The 21,112-nt window shown below is 41.6% G+C and overlaps 1 long non-coding RNA gene across 1 annotated transcript in view; it reads left to right on the top strand.

Moving 5' to 3' along the window:
• The first annotated feature begins 4,319 nt into the window (after positions 1–4,319).
• Positions 4,320–21,112, top strand: part of LOC133559989 (uncharacterized) — a 40,568-nt gene continuing 23,775 nt past the window's right edge. The window contains exon 1 of the long non-coding RNA XR_009808365.1: positions 4,320–4,560. This is a non-coding gene — a long non-coding RNA (uncharacterized LOC133559989). The remainder of the gene's footprint in view (positions 4,561–21,112) is intronic.

Here is a 21,112-nt window from a genome sequence, read left to right as displayed (position 1 = left end):
TCAGTAGGTAACATTTTCCAGTAAAAATAACAGCTCTAACGTTTTTCCATAAACAGTAACAAACTGTAAAAACGACCATCGATTTTGCGGAAAAATACTGGCAGCTCGGTCAGCAGAATTTTACAGTAAAAATAAAAGTGACAGCGTTTTTAATGTTACGTACAGTAATACGTTGGAAACAATGTTTAAAATTTTACGGTAAAAAAAAAAATGGCGGCTCAGAGGGTAAAATTTTACAGTAAAAATAACAGCTGCAACGTTTTTCCATGAACAGTAACAAACTGTAAAAACTACCATCACATTTGCTGTAAAATACTGGCAGCTCAGTTTGCAGAATTTTACAGTAAAATAAAAGTGATAACATTTTTAATGTTCTGTACAGTAATGCGTTGCAAAAACAACTGTAATTTTTATGAAAAAAAAAAAAGGCAGGTCGGTAGGTAAAATTTTACAGTAAAAATAACAGCTGCAACATTTTTCCATGAACAGTAACGAACTGTAAAAACGACCATCAAATTTGCTGTAAAATACTGGCAGCTCAGTCTGCAGAATTTGATTGTAAAAATAAAAGTGACAGCGTTTTTAATGTTACATACAGTAATACGTTGGAAACAATGTTTAAAATTTTACGGTAAAAAAAAAAATGGCGGCTCAGAGGGTAAAATTTTACAGTAAAAATAACAGCTGCAACGTTTTTCCATGAACAGTAACAAACTGTAAAAACTACCATCACATTTGCTGTAAAATACTGGCAGCTCAGTTTGCAGAATTTTACAGTAAAATAAAAGTGATAACATTTTTAATGTTCTGTACAGTAATGCGTTGCAAAAACAACTGTAATTTTTATGAAAAAAAAAAAAGGCAGGTCGGTAGGTAAAATTTTACAGTAAAAATAACAGCTGCAACATTTTTCCATGAACAGTAACGAACTGTAAAAACGACCATCAAATTTGCTGTAAAATACTGGCAGCTCAGTCTGCAGAATTTGATTGTAAAAATAAAAGTGACAGCGTTTTTAATGTTCCGTACAGTAATACGTTGGAAACAATGTTTAAAATTTTACGGTAAAAAAAAAAAAGGCGGCTCAGAGGGTAAAATTTTAAAGTAAAAATAACAGCTGCAACGTTTTTCCATGAACAGTAACAAACTGTAAAAACTACCATCAAATTTGCTGTAAAATACTGGCAGCTCGGTCAGCAGAATTTTACAGTAAAAATAAAAGTGACAGCGTTTTTAATGTTCCGTACAGCAATACGTTGGAAACAATGTTTAAAATTTTACGGTAAAAAAAAAATGGCGGCTCAGAGGGTAAAATTTTACAGTAAAAATAACAGCTGCAACGTTTTTCCATGAACAGTAACAAACTGTAAAAACTACCATCACATTTGCTGTAAAATACTGGCAGCTCAGTTTGCAGAATTTTACAGTAAAATAAAAGTGATAACATTTTTAATGTTCTGTACAGTAATGCGTTGCAAAAACAACTGTAATTTTTACGAAAAAAAAAAAAAGGCAGGTCGGTAGGTAAAATTTAATAGTAATAATAACAGCTGTAATGTTTTTCCATAAACAGTAACAAACTGTAAAAACGACCATCGATTTTGCGGAAAAATACTGGCAGCTCGGTCAGCAGAATTTTACAGTAAAAATAAAAGTGACAGCGTTTTCAATGTTCCGTACAGTAATACGTTGGAAACAATGTTTAAAATTTTACGGTAAAAAAAAAATGGCGGCTCAGAGGGTAAAATGTTACAGTAAAAATAACAGCTGCAACGTTTTTCCATGAACAGTAACAAACTGTAAAAACTACCATCAAATTTGCTGTAAAATACTGGCAGCTCAGTCTGCAGAATTTTACAGTAAAATAAAAGTGATAACATTTTTAATGTTCTGTACAGTAATGCGTTGCAAAAACAACTGTAATTTTTACGAAAAAAAAAAGGCAGGTCGGTAGGTAAAATTTTACAGTAAAAACAACAGCTGCAACGTTTCTCCATGAACAGTAACAAACTGTAAAAACTACCATCAAATTTGCTGTAAAATACTGGCAGCTCAGTCTGCAGAATTTTACAGTAAAATAAAAGTGATGAAATTTGTAATGTTCTGTACAGCCATGCGTTGCAAAAACAACTGTAATTTTTACGGTAAAAAAAAAAAAAGGCAGGTCGGTAGGTAAAATAAGTAGTAGGTAAGCCTTCTGGGTAATGTAGTGTGTAAAGATTTATGGCTAAAAACAAACAAAGACAAGGTTACAGAATACGCCGTTTGGTTGAAACAAGACTACTAGGAATAAGTGGAGTGAAGTAAATTATATTTATATAGCCCTTTTCTCTAGTGACTCAAAGCACTTTTACATAGTGAAACCCACTACCTGGGGCGTGCCAGCAACTTAAGGGTTCCAGGTTTGATCCCAGCTTCCGCCATCCTATCCGCTGCCGTTGTGTCCTTGGGCAAGACACTTTACCCACCTGCTCCCAGTACCACCCACATTGCTTTAAATGGAACTTAGATATTGGGTTTTTAATATGTAAAAGCGCTATATAAATATAATTCCCTTCACTTCACAATACCTAAGTTGCATTTAAACCAGTGTGGGTGGCACCGAGAGCAGGTGGGTGAAGTGTCTTGCCCAAGGACACAACGGCAGCGACCAGGATGGCGAAATCGGGGATTGAACTTGGAACCCTCAAGTTGCTGGCACGGCCACCTCAACCAACCGAGCTATGCCGCCCCAATATTAATGTCATAATCATTCACAGGTAAGATTAATTTTTATTACAAAAGTTAAAATGTTTTTACTTTCGCAATAAGATAAACCACATGAAAATTAATTGAAGTATGGTTTATATTTCAAAGGCCTACTGAAATGAGATGTTCTTATTTAAACGGGGATAGCAGGTCCATTCTATGTGTCATACTTGATCATTTCGCGATATTGCCATATTTTTGCTGAAAGGATTTAGTAGAGAACATCCACGATAAAGTTCGCAACTTTTGGTCGCTAATAAAAAAGCCTTGCCTGTACCGGAAGTAGCAGACGGTGACGTCACCGGTTGTAGAGCTCCTCACATCCTCACATTGTTTACAATCATAGCCGGCAGCAGCTAGAGCGATTCGGGCCGAGAAAGCGACAATTTCCTCATTAATTTGAGTGAGGATGAAAGATTCATGGATGAGGAAATTTAGAGTGAAGGACTAGAAAAAAAAAGGCGATTCAGTGGGAGCGATTCAGATGTTATTAGACACATTTACCAGGATAATTCTGGAAAATGGGCTTCACGGTGGCAAAGAGGTTAGTGCGTCTGCCTCACAATACGAAGGTCCTGCAGTCCTGGGTTCAAATCCAGGCTCGGGATCTTTCTGTGTGGAGTTTGCATGTTCTCCCCGTGACTGCGTGGGTTCCCTCCGGGTACTCCGGCTTCCTCCCACTTCCAAAGACATGCACCTGGGGATAGGTTGATTGGCAACACTAAATTGGCCCTAGTGTGTGAATGTTGTCTGTCTATCTTTGTTGGCCCTGCGATGAGGTGGCGACTTGTCCAGGGTGTACCCCGCCTTCCGCCCGATTGTAGCTGAGATAGGCGCCAGCGCCCCCCGCGACCCCAAAAAAGGGAATAAGCGGTAGTAAAAATAATGGATGGAATTCTGGAAAATCCCTTATCTGCCTATTGTGTTGCTAATGTTTTAGTGAGATTAAATAGTACCTGAAAGTCGGAGGGGTGTGGCCACGGGTGTGTTGACGCCAGGACGGAAGCTCCGCTGATGTCTCCGGTGAGAGGCGACTTATTACCACCATCTTCTCACCGAAAACTGCAGATTGACATGTAGTCGGGATCCATGTTCGCTTGACCGCTCTGATCCATAGTAAAGCTTCATCTTCGAGAATTTTAAACAACGAAACACCGTGTGTTTGTGTGGCTAAAGGCTAAAAGCTTCCCAACTCCATCTTCCTACTTGGACTTCTCCATTATTAATTGAACAAATTGCAAAAGATTCAGCAACACAGATGTCCAGAATACTGTGTAATTATGCGATTAAAGCAGACTACTTATAGCTTGGATCGGGCTGGGACGTCATTCCGCGACGTTTTCAACACGACACTTCGCGGGAAATTTAAAATTGCAACTTAGTAAACTAAAAAGGCCGTATTGGCATGTGTTGCAATGTTAATATTTCATCATTGATATATAAACTATCAGACTGCGTGCTGGCTAGTAGTGGGTGTCAGTAGGCCTTTAATATACTACAGATTGCCTTGTATGAGAAAATAGCCGCCACTATCATATCTGTTTCTTGATAAAGGTGTCATCACTTCCAATCAGGCACCCGTGTGGCCTACTACCACGAGGACCCTGCTGCCGCTATCTGACAGCTTTGCGGCCTAATGGCACATTCCTGGACGCTCTTCGGCACACAAAGAACACGTGAGAGCGATATCTGACAGCTACAAGGCCTCCTTTCGTTCCTTCACCCATGCGAGGAACATTTCTGAACAAAAAGACATTCTAACTTCTTCCGCTCACTTTGACATCCTCGCTCACGTTCCAGCCGTCGAAGAAGGTCAGTCTGGCGCAACAAAAGACCAAATTAACCTCCTGGTCAGCGGATTAATGTGAAATCTTGTCATTGAATGGAGGAAATTGAAGGTTTACTTCTGCTGGTGAGCATCTATGCGCTCTCGCTGCGCGTGTAATGAGCTAATAGTTCATCCTTCTTCTAAGTGGATTATGCTCATGTTGAGTGTGGATCTGACAAATACAAACCCTGTTTCCATATGAGTTGGGAAATTGTGTTAGATGTAAATATAAACTGAATACAATGATTTGCAAATCCTTTTCAAGCCATATTCAGTTGAATATGCTACAAAGACAACATATTTCATGTTCAAACTCATAAACTTTATTTTTTTTTGCTAATAAAATTACTTAGAATTTCATGGCTGCAACACGTGCCAAAGTAGTTGGGAAAGGGCATGTTCACCACTGTGTTACATCACCTTTTCTTTTAACAACACTCAATAAACGTTTGGGAACTTCATAACTTTTATGGACAGAATTTCTAGGCGCAGTCAAGGCATTGAGGGGTTCCGGTTTGGTGGCCGCGGGATTAGGTCTCTGCTTTTTGCAGACGATGTGGTCCTGTTGGCTTCATCTGACCGGGATCTTCAGCTCTCACTGGATCGGTTCGCAGCCGAGTGTGAAGCGACCGGAATGAGAATCAGCACTTCCAAATCCGAGTCCATGGTTCTCTCCCGGAAAAGGGTGGAGTGCCATCTCCGGGTTGGGGAGGAGACCCTGCCCCAAGTGGAGGAGTTCAAGTACCTAGGAGTCTTGTTCACGAGTGGGGGAAGAGTGGATCGTGAGATCGACAAGCGGATCGGTGCGGCGTCTTCAGTAATGCGGACGTTGTACCGATCTGTTGTGGTGAAGAAGGAGCTGAGCCGGAAGGCAAAGCTCTCAATTTACCGGTCGATCTACGTTCCCATCCTCACCTATGGTCATGAGCTTTGGGTCATGACCGAAAGGATAAGATCACGGGTACAAGCGGCCGAAATGAGTTTCCTCCGCCGTGTGGCGGGTCTCTCCCTTAGAGATAGGGTGAGAAGCTCTGCCATCCGGGAGGAACTCAAAGTAAAGCCGCTGATCCTTCACATCGAGAGGAGCCAGATGAGGTGGTTCGGGCATCTGGTCAGGATGCCACCTGAACGCCTCCCGAGGGAGGTGTTTAGGGCACGTCCAACCGGTAGGAGGCCACGGGGAAGACCCAGGACACGTTGGGAAGACTATGTCTCCCGGCTGGCCTGGGAACGCCTCGGGATCCCCCGGGAAGAGCTAGACGAAGTGGCTGGGGAGAGGGAAGTCTGGGTTTCCCTGCTTAGGCTGCTGCCCCCGCGACCCGACCTCGGATAAGCGGAAGAAGATGGATGGATGGATGGATGGAACTGAGGAAACTAATTGTTGAAGCTTTGAAAGTGGAATTATTTCCCATTCTTGTTTTATGTAGAGCTTCAGTCGTTCAACAGTCCGGGGTCTCCGCTGTCGTATTTTACGCTTCATAATGCGCCACACATTTTTGATGGGAGACAGGTCTGGACTGCAGGCGGGCCAGCAAAGTACCCGCACTCGGTTTAGCTCGGTTGGTAGAGTGGCCGTGCCAGCAACTTGAGAGTTGCAGGTTCGATTCCCGCTTCCGCCATCCTAGTCCCTGCCGTTGTGTCCTTGGGCAAGACACTTTACCCACCTGCTCCCAGTGCCACCCACACTGCTTTAAATGTAACTTAGATATTGGGTTTCACTATGTAAAGCGCTTTGAGTCACTAGAGAAAAAGTTCTATATAAATATAATTCACTTCACTTCACTTCACTACTACGAAGCCACGCCGTTGTAACACGTGGCTTGGCATTGTCTTGCTGAAATAAGCAGGGGCGTCCATGATAACGTTGCTTGGATGACAACATATGTTGCTCCAAAACCTGTATGGACCTTTCAGCATTAATGGTGCCTTCACAGATGTGTAAGTTACCCATGCCTTGGGCACTAATACACCCCCATACAATCACACATGTGTAAGTTACCCATGCCTTGGGCACTAATACACCCCCATACCATCACAGATGCTGGCTTTTTAACTGTGCGCCTATAACGATTCGGATTATTATTTTCCTCTTTGTTCCGGAGGACACCACATTCTCTGTTTCCAAATATAATTTGAAATGTGGACTCGTCAGACCACAGAACACTTTTCCACTTTGCATCAGTCCATCTTAGATGAGCTCGGGCCCAGCCAAGCCGGCGGCGTTTCAGGGTGTTGTTGATAAATGGGTTTGGCTTTGCATAGTAAAGTTTTAACTTGCACTTACAGATGTAGCAACCAACTGTAGTTACTGACAGTGGTTTTATGAAGTGTTCCTGAGCCCACGTGGTGATATCCTTTACACACTGATGTCGGTTTTTGATGCAGTACCGCCTGAGGGGTCAAAGGTCCGTAATATCATCGCTTAAGTGCAGTAATTTCTCCAGATTCTCTGAACCTTTTGATGATTTTGCAAAAAAAAAAAATAAAAGGTTTATCAGTTTGAACATCAAATATGTTGTCTTTGTAGCATATTCAACTGAATATGGGTTGAAAATGATTTGCAAATCATTGTATTCCGTTTATATTTACATCGAACACAATTTCCCAACTCATATGGAAACGGGGTTCGTAGATATCACAAACCTTTTCCACCAATGACCGCTTGGTCTTGTGGGGGAGGATAAGAATCAACTTAATATGTTACTGTATGTTTTAAAAAAAATAATTTTTCTGTTAAATGTGTTTTTGTCAATAAGCTATTAGCATAAGTGCTATCTGGCTATGTTACATGTATTTGCTCGTTCTGTGCTTAAAAAAAGTCACTCCTACTACTTTTCAGTTCTGTTACCCGTTCCATTGATTGATTGATTGAAACTTTTATTAGTAGATTGCACAGTACAGTACATATTCTGTACAATTGACCTCTAAATAGTAACACCCGAATAAGATTTTCTACTTGTTTATTAAGTCATGGTAAGATGAGCTTTACATAATTATCGCTGTTAATTGGTTCCAATAGTGTTGTCCCGATACTGAATATTTTAGTACCGGTACCAAATTTATTTTGATACTTTTTGGTACTTTTCTAAATCAAGGGGACCACAAAGAATAGCAATATTGGCTTCATTTTAACAAAAATTCTTACAGTACATTAAACATATGTTTTTTATTGCAAGTTTGTCCTTAAATAGAATAGTGAACATGAAAGAAAACTTGTCTATTAGTAGTAAGTAAGCAAAAAAAGGCTCATAATTTAGCTGCTGACATATGCAGTAAAGTACTGTGTCATTTTACATTGTATTATTTTATGTATTATAAAATATTATTTTTATTTATTATTAATCTACTTGTTCATTTACTGTTTATATTTGTTTATTTTCTCTTTTAACATGTTGCATCTACACTTCTGTTAAAATGTAACAATCACCTACTATATTTCCTTGAATTGCGCCTGCCTAGAATTACTGCCGGGTCAAACTCGTTTTGCAAAATAATTAGCATATGCCTGGAATTTCCGCCGGGTCAAACTCGTCACGTCAGGAGTGACACTTCACCTGTCATCATTTTCAAAATGGAGGAGGCTGATTTCAATAATTTGAAATCGCATAAAGGGAAGACGATTTAGAGCTATTCAGTAGGATTTACGTTCCAAGCTATTGAATATGATAAAAAGAACAGTAAGCAGCTATGTTTTATTAATATACCGTAGCTGCGTGTGTCAAATATGAGTCATTAAATGACTCCCGCCTCCTGGTGGTAGAGGGCGCTAGTGATCCTTCTTGCGACTACTCGGCTGCAGAAGAAGTGACAACAAGCAGCAAGAGTGAGCAGCGATCCTTTATTTTTTCCTCTCGCTTGCACTTTTAACATGGAGGATTACATATCTAAAATAAAACAGTTTTCTAAACTGGACTTTCAATGGAAGCAGGAGGTAATAAAGGAAGATCTCCATCGAGACAGAGAGACTTTTAAAACTGAAGAACGATAAGGAGGATTTCTTTAAACAAGTTATCGATGCTTTTGATTAGAAGGAGCTGCGCATGGACTTCATTTATAAGTAAACGTAAGAACATAATAACGTTTTTTTTATTAAATGTGCTTTTCATGATAGTATCCTTACATCACACTAAAATTTTTGAGCGCAGGCCTAAATTTACCGCACTCCTTTGGTAAGCGCCGGAGTGAGAAGAGGTTTTAAATTAATTAAGGCCCCGGCGGAAATTCAAGGAAATACGGTATTCTTCTATTGTTTGATACTTTACATTAGTTCTGGATGATACCACAACATTTTGGTATCAATTGTTACAGGATCCTACATTGGTCATATTCAAAGTCTTCATGTGTCTAGGGACATATTTCCCGAGTTTATGAACATAATATACATTAAAAGAAAAATGAAAGAAGTATCATAGTAGTATCAACTCCATACGCTACTGACTGGTACTTTTCAGAGGCGGTATAGTACCGAATATGATTGATAAGTATTGCAGTACTATAGTAATGCCGGTATATCGTCCAACCCTAACTTACGGTGTTAAATGAATTTCCGGAACATAAAAATGATGAATTATTAATCTAGTATATAGCACTTTACAACCCGAGACCCTGTAGACATGAAGTAAAAACCACATAGCCAACCTCACTCCTGTTTAACACAAATGGTAATGGTTTCCGAGGCTTCTGGTCTAATCTAGAGGCCAATACTATTGTAGTATTGACATTTTAAATTCAATTAGCATTCTTTTTTTTGTTGCTTAAGTTAGCGCAATAAAATGTGGAATATGCTTACAAAGCAAACAAAAATATGTGGTGAGGGACGACTGTAGTTCAATATGTAGATTTGGAAAGTACGGCCCGGTGGGCCATTTTTGGCCCGCTGGTAGTTTTTATTGGCCCTAATACATTATTAATTACTTTTAATAACCAGTTTCCTTGTTACCTACAACAAAAACGCTAAATATAATATTTTTCCCAGATAGCTTAGCATATATCGACGTGCATTGAATTTGTTTTCAGCGTATTTAATTTACAAAATGTATCAGTCTCTCATTTTTCAGTATGCAGTCCTCAGGGACAAAACGTTTGGACACACCCGATTACAGTTATTTGTATAACAATGTGCCTTTTTGCTGTTTTTTTTTCCCATTTTAGCATATTTTTTTTTGGGTTAATTTGACCCTGCTGTACAAAATGAGACACCTCTGGCTTAAGGAAACAACACAATGATGGACACGATAAGACTTATGACGATATGCACGCAAAGTGATGGATTACATTTAACCTCTTAAGCCCGACACCACGTTTTTCGGGGATACGAAAAAAATCTAAATAATTTAGATTGAACTCTTGAGTCTTTGAAGTGAAGTGAATTATATTTATATAGCGCTTTTTCTCCTCTAGTGACTCAAAGCGCTTTACATAGTGAAACCCAATATCTAAGTTACATTCTAACCAGTGTGGGTGGCACTGGGAGCAGGTGGGTAAAGTGGGGCGGGGATCGAACCTGGAACCGTCAAGTTTCTGGCGCTCTGCCAACAGGGGCTATACTGACCCAGATGTGGTTTTAATGTCGCTAAAATGGATTTTACTGAGCTTGTAGCGGACGTTGATTACTAGGGCTGCGAATCTCTGGGTGTCTCACGATTCGATTCAATATCGATTGTTGGGGTCACGATTCGATTCGATTCCTCGATTCAAAAACTATATTTTTCCCATTCAAAACGATTCTGTGAAGTGAAGTGAAGTGAATTATATTTATATAGCGCTTTTTCTCTAGTGACTCAAAGCGCTTTACATAGTGAAACCCAATATCTAAGTTACATTCTAACCAGTGTGGGTGGCACTGGGAGCAGGTGGGTAAAGTGGGGCGGGGATCGAACCTGGAACCGTCAAGTTTCTGCCGCTCTACCAACAGGGGCTATACTGACCCAGATGTGGTTTTAATGTCGCTAAAATGGGTTTTGCTGAGCTTGTAGCGGACGTTGATTACTAGGGCTGCGAATCTCTGGGTGTCTCACGATGCGATTCAATATCGATTGTTGGGGTCACGATTCGATTCGATTCCTCGATTCAAAAACGATATTTTTCCCATTCAAAACGATTCTGTGAAGTGAAGTGAAGTGAATTATATTTATATAGCGCTTTTTCTCTAGTGACTCAAAGCGCTTTACATAGTGAAACCCAATATCTAAGTTACATTCTAACCAGTGTGGGTGGCACTGGGAGCAGGTGGGTAAAGTGGGGCGGGGATCGAACCTGGAACCGTCAAGTTTCTGGCGCTCTGCCAACAGGGGCTATACTGACCCAGATGTGGTTTTAATGTCGCTAAAATGGGTTTTGCTGAGCTTGTAGCGGACGTTGATTACTAGGGCTGCGAATCTCTGGGTGTCTCACGATTCGATTCAATATCGATTGTTGGGGTCACGATTCGATTCGATTCTCGATTCAAAAATGATATTTTTCCCATTCAAAACGATTCTGGGAAGTGAAGTGAAGTGAATTATATTTACATAGCGCTTTTCTCTAGTGACTCAAAGCGCTTTACATAGTGAAACCCAATATCTAAGTTACATTCTAACCAGTGTGGGTGGCACTGGGAGCAGGTGGGTAAAGTGGGGCGGGGATCGAACCTGGAATCGTCAAGTTTCTGGCGCTCTACCAACAGGGGCTATACTGACCCAGATGTGGTTTTAATGTCGCTAAAATGGGTTTTGCTGAGCTTGTAGCGGACGTTGATTACTAGGGCTGCGAATCTCTGGGTGTCTCACGATTCGATTCAATATCGATTGTTGGGGTCACGATTCGATTCGATTCTCGATTCAAAACCGATATTTTTCCCATTCAAAACGATTCTGTGAAGTGAAGTGAATCATATTTATATAGCGCTTTTCTCTAGTGACTCAAAGCGCTTTACATAGTGAAACCCAATATCTAAGTTACATTCTAACCAGTGTGGGTGGCACTGGGAGCAGGTGGGTAAAGTGGGGCGGGGATCGAACCTGGAATCGTCAAGTTTCTGGCGCTCTACCAACAGGGGCTATACTGACCCAGATGTGGTTTTAATGTCGCTAAAATGGGTTTTGCTGAGCTTGTAGCGGACGTTGATTACTAGGGCTGCGAATCTCTGGGTGTCTCACGATTCGATTCAATATCGATTGTTGGGGTCACGATTCGTTTCGATTCTCGAATCAAAAACGATATTTTTCCCATTCAAAACGATTCTGTGAAGTGAAGTGAAGTGAATTATATTTATATAGCGCTTTTTCTCTAGTGACTCAAAGCGCTTTACATAGTGAAACCCAATATCTAAGTTACATTCTAACCAGTGTGGGTGGCACTGGGAGCAGGTGGGTAAAGTGGGGCGGGGATCGAACCTGGAACCGTCAAGTTTCTGCCGCTCTACCAACAGGGGCTATACTGACCCAGATGTGGTTTTAATGTCGCTAAAATGGGTTTTGCTGAGCTTGTAGCGGACGTTGATTACTAGGGCTGCGAATCTCTGGGTGTCTCACGATTCGATTCAATATCGATTGTTGGGGTCAAGATTCGATTTGATTCTCGATTCAAAAACAATATTTTTCCCATTCAAAACGATTCTGTATTCATTCATTACATAGATTTCAGCAGGATTTACCCCAGTCTGCTGACATGCAAGCAGAGTAGTATTTAAAAAAAAAAAAAGCTTTTATAATTGTAAAAGACAATGTTTTACAACACTAAAATTGGCCCTAGTGTGTGAATGTGAGTGTGAATGTTGTCTGTCTATCTGTGTTGGCCCTGCGATGAGGTGGCGACTTGTCCAGGGTGTACACCGCCTTCCGCCCGATTGTAGCTGAGATAGGCGCCAGCGCCCCCCGCGACCCCGAACGGGAATAAGCGGCAGAAAATGGATGGATGGATGAATGTTTTATCAACTGATTGCAATAATGTAAATTTGTTTTGACCATTAAATGAACCAAAAATATGACTTATTTTATCTTTGTGAAAACATTGGACACAGTGTGTTGTCAAGCTTACAAGATACGATACAAGCCACTGTGACACTATTCTTCCTTTTTTTAGTTCTATAAATGTCTAATGATAATGTCAATGTGGGATTTTTAATCACTGCTATGCTGAAATTATAACTAATATTGATACTGTTGTTGATAATATTCATTTTGGTTTCACTACTTTTGGTTTGTTCTGTGTGGTGTTTGTGTCTCCTAAATTGCTCTGTTTATTGCAGTGTTGCTGGGTCAGGTTCTGTTTTGGAATTGGATTGCATTGTTATGGTATTGCTGTGTATTGGTTTGTTGGATTGATAAAAAAAAATAAAATAGATTTTTTTAAAATGAGAATCGATTCCCACACCCCTAATGATTACATTAGGTAGATGTTTATCTTAGGTATAAAGATCAAACCATATAGCTAATACAGCCAAAGCCTGGTGGACCTGCTACTGGGGTACACTGGTGTCCATCGGGGCACACAGGGGTGTCGCGCTCAAGAGGTTTTAAATACATCAACTAGCGAGTATGCTAGTAGCCCTTTTTGTTCAAAAAGGTCAGCAGTTCATTAAGCCGCGACCCAAAAAGTTCACCCCAAATTCGGAGTGCGCAAACACGCATCAGCATGCACGGTTTGCACGTACGCTCACACCCGTCCTATTCATCCACCGCACACTCATACAAACACGCTAATCAGCTCTGAGCTCCAACTATAACTTCTTTGACAGCACACATGAATATGTTATTAGCCCGCGTTAGCAAACATTGAGATTCTGTCAACAGAACAAACACCTTCCTTCCGTGTACGAGCTCCTGAAAACGTCATAGCATTTAGAACAGTGGTTCCTAACCTTGTTGGAGGTACCGAACCCCACCAGTTTCCGCCGAAACCTTCTTTAGTGAAAAAAAAAAATATATATATATATATATATATATATATTTTTTTTTTTTTTACATATTCAAGACAAAGGTATGTTTTTTTTTACCGGTGCACAAAATGAACCGTGCATGAAAATCACCCTGTTCAAAGAACAATACAAACACAGTGCATGAACTCACAACAAATTACACACCTGCAAATCAGAGGGAAAATTGTTTGGGGGTATCCGTAATACGCCGATAGGGAGAAGTTTTTTTTTTTTACACAATGAGTTGGGTGTGTCTTGACCTCCGCCGAACCCCAGACTCACCGAACCCCTAGGGTTGGATCGAACCCAGGTTAAGAACCACTGATTTAGAAGAAAAATAACACAGTGACGCCCAAAATCTTGAACTTGAACATTAAAGGCCCCATGTCAGAATATACCTGTATATTTCTACTGGTCTTACTGGTAACATGCCGTTTTCTCTGTCTGTACCTTTCAGGGTAATGAGGTGTGTGTGTCTCCAGGAAGTGCTATCGTGCTATCGTACATTTGATATATACATTGTAACGCTGCACTTAGGTAATAGAAGCCATTTATCAACTGAATTTTAAGCAGTGGGAGAGAGGACATCAATGTTAGCAACACTGGCGTACATGCTAACACTTGAACGATATGCTAGGTTCGCATATTCACTGGAAAAAGAACATCTCCCAAGAACCAGTCGCTCCCACATCTCTAACTGACTAAGGACAATTTGACTCCTCGGTTTATTCCAGATGCTTTTCCGAATGAGCTCTGACAGGGGTTGGTACCCATTTATTTGTTACTGATGTACAACCCAGATTAGACCGGGTAAAAGTAGACTATTAGAATGTATCCCTGAAATTTCAATGGCTCCCCCAAAACTGACTTAGCCTGAATAGGCTTCCCCTAAAGGTCCATGGTTTCACTCAAACAGGATTTATCTCGAGGGGTCCCAGTGACTCCACAGGGGGATGAAATGTGCCCGAAGAATAAGGGCTGGGGTCATTTCTGCAAATGGGGTGAATTCAAACCTTTTAGTTTTTTGCTTAAGTAGATTAACGTTTGATTAGGGTTAGGCAGCATCGCGTGGACATCGGGGGCGGTACTTCTGGATTGGCAGACCGGGGTGGTGGTCCCTCTCTTTCAGAAGGGGGACCGGAGGGTGTGTTCCAACTATCGTGGGATCACACTCCTCAGCCTTCCCGGTAAGGTTTATTGAGGTGTACTGGAGAGGAGGCTACGTCGGATAGTCGAACCTCATTCAGGAGGAACAGTGTGGTTTCCGTCCTGGTCGTGGAACTGTGGACCAGCTCTATACTCTGGGCAGGGTTCTTGAGGGTGCATGGGAGTTTGCCCAACCAGTCTACATGTGCTTTGTGGACTTGGAGAAGGCATTCGACCGTGTCCCTCGGGAAGTCCTGTGGGAAGTGCTCAGAGAGTATGGGGTATCGGACTGTCTTATTGTGGCGGTCCACTCCCTGTATGATCAGTGCCAGAGCTTGGTCCGCATTGCCGGCAGAAAGTCGAACACATTTCCAGTGAGGGTTGGACTCCGCCAAGGCTGTCCTTTGTCACCGATTCTGTTCATAACTTTTATGGACAGAATTTCTAGGCGCAGTCAAGGTGTTGAGGGTTTCCGGTTTGGTAGCCGTGGGATTAGGTCTCTGCTTTTTGCAGATGATGTGTTCCTGATGGCTTCATCTGGCCGGGATCTTCAGCTCTCAATGGATCGGTTCGCAGCCGAGTGTGAATCGACCGTAGTGAGAATCAGCACCTCCAAGTCCGAGTCCATTGTTTTCGCCCGGAAAAGGGTGGAGTGCCATCTCCGGGTTGGGGAGGAGACCCTGCCCCAAGTGGAGGAGTTCAAGTACCTAGGAGTCTTGTTCACGAGTGAGGGAAGATTGGATCGTGAGATCGACAGGCGGATCGGTGCGGCGTCTTCAGTAATGCGGACGTTGTACCGATCCGTTGTGGTGAAGAAGGAGCTGAGCCGGAAGGCAAAGCTCTCAATTTACCGGTCGATCTACGTTCCCATCCTCACCTGTGGTCATGAGCTTTGGGTCATGACCGAAAGGATAAGATCACGGGTACAAGCGGCCGAAATGAGTTTCCTCCACCGTTTGGCGGGGCTCTCCCTTAGAGATAGGGTGAGAAGCTCTGCCATCCGGGAGGAACTCAAAGTAAAGCCGCTGCTCCTCCACATGGAGAGGAGCCAGATGAGGTGGTTCGGGCATCTGGTCAGGATGCCACCTGAACGCCTCCCTAGGGAGGTGTTTAGGGCACGTCCAACCGGTAGGAGGCCATGGGGAAGACCCAGGACAGGTTGGGAAGATTATGTCTCCCGGCTGGCCCGGGAACGCCTCGGGATCCCCCGGGAGGAGCTAGACAAAGTGGGTGGGGAGAGGGAAGTCTGGGCTTCCCTGCTTAGGCTGCTGCCCCTGCGACCCGACCTCGGATAAGCGGAAGAAAATGGATGAATAGGGTTAGGCTAGGTTGAAAATAATAGTTCAACTTTCCCCAATGTGCCTGATATTTGGCAGTTATAGTTGTTTTAAGATAGTTAACAAACCCTGAACTTCAAACATTTAAAGGGGTCATATTGTGTCTTTTAATTCACTGTATTTTTCCCACTATTAGGCTTACTTTACATCCTTTCATTTTCCCAAAAAGAAAAGACTCATGTACGTATAATTCTGTTTAGGCATACCGACCTCCAAGCATCTGCATTTGGTAAATGGTGTAATGATAAGTGTGACCAGTAGACTGCAGGCTGATGCCCCCTGTTTAATAAAGGACGCTAGAAAGTACAGGTAAGCAAGTAAAACCAAAACTTTGATACTTCATTAATAATATAGAACATTACACACGGCACTCAAAAATCCGTCAAAATGTTTAAGTACGATTTTGGTAAGCTACAAAGCTGCACCGATAGTGGATTGTCGGAGCATTACAGCTACATTAATCCAGTCCTTTCTTAAATAGTGGGGCGCACCCAAAAATGTGCGTGCGTCCGCCATTGTAGTCCATGACAAAGTCAATAAGCTCCTTCTTTTTCTTTATCCTCATATCGTCTGATGTTGCCATTTCTAATATAAAGTAGCGTGCAGTTCTGTAAGTAGACTCGCCATAGAAGCGCTAAAACTACTGGTACCACAAAGAGGACGGGGAGAATATGTTATCGAGGTGGAGCCATTTAAATAAGACTGTCCACCAAACGGTCAGAAAGCGGCTTGAGGATGGTCTGTAAAACAATCTTCAGTATGTAACATTTTGATCAAAGAACCACCATTACATGTTACTTACACCAGTGTGTGTTTAAATGTGGAAAAAAAATACATTCAAGGGCCTTATATTCTGGTGCGCATTTTGTATGAAAATAGACCTGCTTATCAGAAGTCTACCTTATAATCCGGTGCCCCTACAACCCAAAAAATATGGTTCATTTAAACACTTCCTTGTGGTCTATATAAAATATACCGGTAGTCCAAATCTTCGATACATTTACAGACTATCTTCAAGCTGCTTTCGAGCTGTCTCTTAACAAGCCCTTTTATGGGGGGTCTTATTTACATTTTAAAGACCTACTCGCCCCGACCGCTCAAGGAAGCCATAACGAAACACAAAAGTTAGCCAAGCAGTTTTCACTTCTTCAGACTAGGATGCAAGATAGATAGATAGTACTTTATTGATTCCTTCAGGAGACGTCCCTCAGGAAAAGTTTGTGCAACTTGCAAGTTTGTGGAGTGATCTGCGTTGGTTAACACAACCAATTACAGAGCATTTATAGTCCTCGGATCGCACTGTGGATGTATTTTATTTGGACAACAACCATGATTAGGGAGAATAAAAACGTCAGACTTGCGCAGACGTCTACTGGAAAACCTTATACCAGGTCGGTAACCTTTTTGGCTGAGAGAGCCAAGAAGCCAAATATTTCAAAATGTATTTCCGTAAGAGCCATATAATATTTTTTTTTAACACTGAACACAACTAAACGAGTGCATTTTTAAGTAAGACCAACATTTCTAGAGTATAACAGGTCTCTTATTCTTTGTAATAACATTGTTATTCGGAAGCTAACTGTGGAGGGGGGCGTGGCCTGCGGGCCTGCAGCGAAGCGGGGTGTTGCCACGATCAGCCTCGAAATCAGCAAGAGGTGCGTAGATGGCCTACCTGGGCCTTGTTATCTAATCACCTGTCGCTCTGTTATAAGCAGCAGCCAGGAGAAGAGATGGGGTTGGAGCTGGAGCCGAGCGTGAGCGAGAACGAAAGAGAAAAAGACAATTGCTGGAAAGCAACTGAGAGACTTATTGAAAAATAAAACAATATTGTAACCCTGAAACAGGCTCTCAGGTTGGTGCTTGGTGGTCTGGAGAACCCCCAGGAGGGCAAGCCCCACACTAACCAATAATAAATAAATAACTTCTTACCATTAACGCGACTTCTCGAACAGGTGCGGTAGAAAACAGATAGATGGATTAAAAATGCATGAGAATGTTTTATATTTTGAACGTTATTTTCAACACTGTGATTACAAGTGGAATTATTCATTACTTATCGTGTTCAGCAAAGTCAGCTCAGATTTATCCGAGAGCCAGATGCAGTCATCAAAAGGGCCACATCTGGCTCTAGAGCCATAGGTTCCCCACCTGCGCCCTATACCATGGATGGAGATAGCCGCAACAGCTTGTTTGGAACACAGCAAAATCTCCTCAACCTCAATGGTTTTAATTCACATTTCTGGCACTTGTTGGGGGCTTCACGGTGGCAGAGGGGTTAGTGCGTCTGCCTCACAATACGAAGGTCCTGCAGTCCTGGGTTCAAATCCAGGCTTCGGATCTTTCTGTGTGGAGTTTGCATGTTCTCCCCGTGAATGCGTGGGTTCCCTCCGGGTACTCCGGCTTCCTCCCACCTCCAAAGACATGCACCTGGGGATAGGCTCCTCCCACCTCCAAAGACATGCACCTGGGGATAGGTTGATTGGCAACACTAAATGGTCCCTAGTGTGTGAATGTGAGTGTGAATGTTGTCTGTCTATCTGTGTTGGCCCTGCGATGAGGTGGCGACTTGTCCAGGGTGTACCCCGCCTTCTGCCCGATTGTAGCTGAGATAGGCGCCAGCGCCCCCCGCGACCCCGAAAGGGAATAAGCGGTAGAAAATGGATGGATGGATGGCACTTGTTGGGATCCCAAATTTAAAAAACAGGTGCCAACTGTCAAGAACGTAATAGGACTCCTTTAGAGACTGACTATTTATTTCAAAAGTGGAGCACACAAGTGCGAGAGATGGTATATTTAGTTTTCTTTAGAACATAACTCTTAGGTATATTACAGTAGAATGGGGATTCATATGGCTCCATTCGTCGTGGTTTACCTGACACACTGAACATGACGAATTGAGGGTGTGCACTATGCACTTTAGCAGCCAGATGGCAGTAGAGTGTTGAATATCTTAAAAGTGTTCAGTGGCAATTCTAACTTTGACTGGTTCTGGCTATTCAGAGTGGCCCGTTCCATCATTTTCAGCAGACTGCACCACAAAATGATTTACCCCCCTCCCCCCTACACCTGCTTCCTCTCACATGATATCAACCCTGGAATGGGGCCATACTGTAGATATGTTTCCTACGGTGCTAACATTACATTCACATTTTAACACCGTGCTAGGTTTGCTTATTTTCTGCAACAACAAAATGATTCATCTCCCAAGTGTGGGTTTATTTAAAGATGTAAAGCAAAGTGATGTGTGTGTCTGTGTGTGTGTGTGTGTGTGTATAAATGGTGCAGGCGGAGGCAGTACCATGAGGTTTTTCCATCAAAAACAGGCTCTCGGGAGACATAGTACTGTTAAAATATAATTAAAATGTTACTATTAGGGCACCTTTAAAGGCCTACTGAAATGAAATTTTCTTATTTAAACGGGGATAGCAGGTCCATCCTGTGTGTCATACTTCATCATTTCGTGATATTGCCATATTTTTGCTGAAAGGATTTAGTAGAGAACATCGGCGATAAAGTTCGCAACTTTTGGCGCTGATAAAAAAGCCTCGTCTTTACCGGAAGTCGCAGACGATGACGTCACAAGGGTGAGGGCTCCTCAAGTCCTCACATTGTTTATAATGGGAGTTGTCGCGCCAAATTTCTTCCCCCTATAAAAACCTTCCCCCCCTCATTTACTTCCGGGGTCATGATTAATACAGACGTTTTGTTAACGCTATATTATAAAAATACAGATGTTTTGTTAAGGCTATATTATAAAAAAAAATTAAAAAACAATTTACAAACACAAGCTATGGGATGACATAAGAGGAAACGTGACCCCGGAAGTAAATGCGTCATCCCATAGCTTGTGTTTGTAAATTGTTTTTTAATTTTTTTTATAATATAGCGTTAACAAAACGTCTGTATTTTTATAATATAGCGTTATATTTTTATAATATAGCGTTAACAAAACGTCTGTATTTTTATAATATAGCGTTATATTTTTATAATATAGCATTATATTTTTATAATATAGCGTTAACAAAACGTCTGTATTTTTATAATATAGCGTTATATTTTTATAATATAGCGTTATATTTTTATAATATAGCGTTAACAAAACGTCTGTATTTTTATAATATAGCGTTATATTTTTATAATATAGCGTTAACAAAACGTCTGTATTTTTATAATATAGCGTTATATTTTTATAATATAGCGTTAACAAAACGTCTGTATTTTTATAATATAGCGTTATATTTTTATAATATAGCGTTAACAAAACGTCTGTATTTTTATAATATAGCGTTATCGGATCGGTGCGGCGTCTTCAGTAATGCGGACGTTGTATCGATCCGTTGTGGTGAAGAAGGAGCTGAGCCGGAAGGCAAAGCTCTCAATTTACAGGTCGATCTACGTTCCCATCCTCACCTATGGTCATGAGCTTTGGGTCATGACCGAAAGGATAAGATCACGGGTACAAGCGGCCGAAATGAGTTTCCTCCGCCGTGTGGCGGGTCTCTCCCTTAGAGATAGGGTGAGAAGCTCTGTCATCCGGGAGGAGCTCAAAGTAAAGCCGCTGCTCCTCCACATCGAGAGGAGCCAGATGAGGTGGTTCGGGCATCTGGTCAGGATGCCACCCGAACGCCTCCCTAGGGATGTGTTTAGGGCACGTCCAGCTGGTAGGAGGCCACGGGGAAGACCCAGGACACGTTGGAAAGACTATGTCTCCCGGCTGGCCTGGGAACGCCTCGGGATCCCCCGGGAAGAGCTAGACGAAGTGGCTGGAGATAGGGAAGTCTGGGCTTCCCTGCTTAGGCTGCTGCCCCCGCGACCCGACCTCGGATAAGCGGAAGATGATGGATGGATGGATGGATGGATGTATTTTCATAATATAGCGTTATATTTTTATGATATAGCGTTAACAAAACGTCTGTATTTTTATAATATAGCGTTATATTTTTATGATATAGCGTTAACAAAACGTCTGTATTTTTATAATATAGCGTTATATTTTTATAATATAGCGTTAACAAAACGTCTGTATTTTTATAATATAGCGTTATATTTTTATAATATAGCGTTAACAAAATGTCTGTATTTTTATAATATTGTGTTATATTTTTATAATATAGCGTTAACAAAACGTCTGTATTTTTATAATATAGCGTTATATTT

Source organism: Nerophis ophidion, linkage group LG10, assembly GCF_033978795.1.
Source record: "Nerophis ophidion isolate RoL-2023_Sa linkage group LG10, RoL_Noph_v1.0, whole genome shotgun sequence".
NCBI classification, from domain to species: domain Eukaryota; kingdom Metazoa; phylum Chordata; class Actinopteri; order Syngnathiformes; family Syngnathidae; genus Nerophis; species Nerophis ophidion.
Note: the sequence above shows the minus strand (reverse complement) of the source record. Positions and strands in the feature narration are given on the sequence as shown.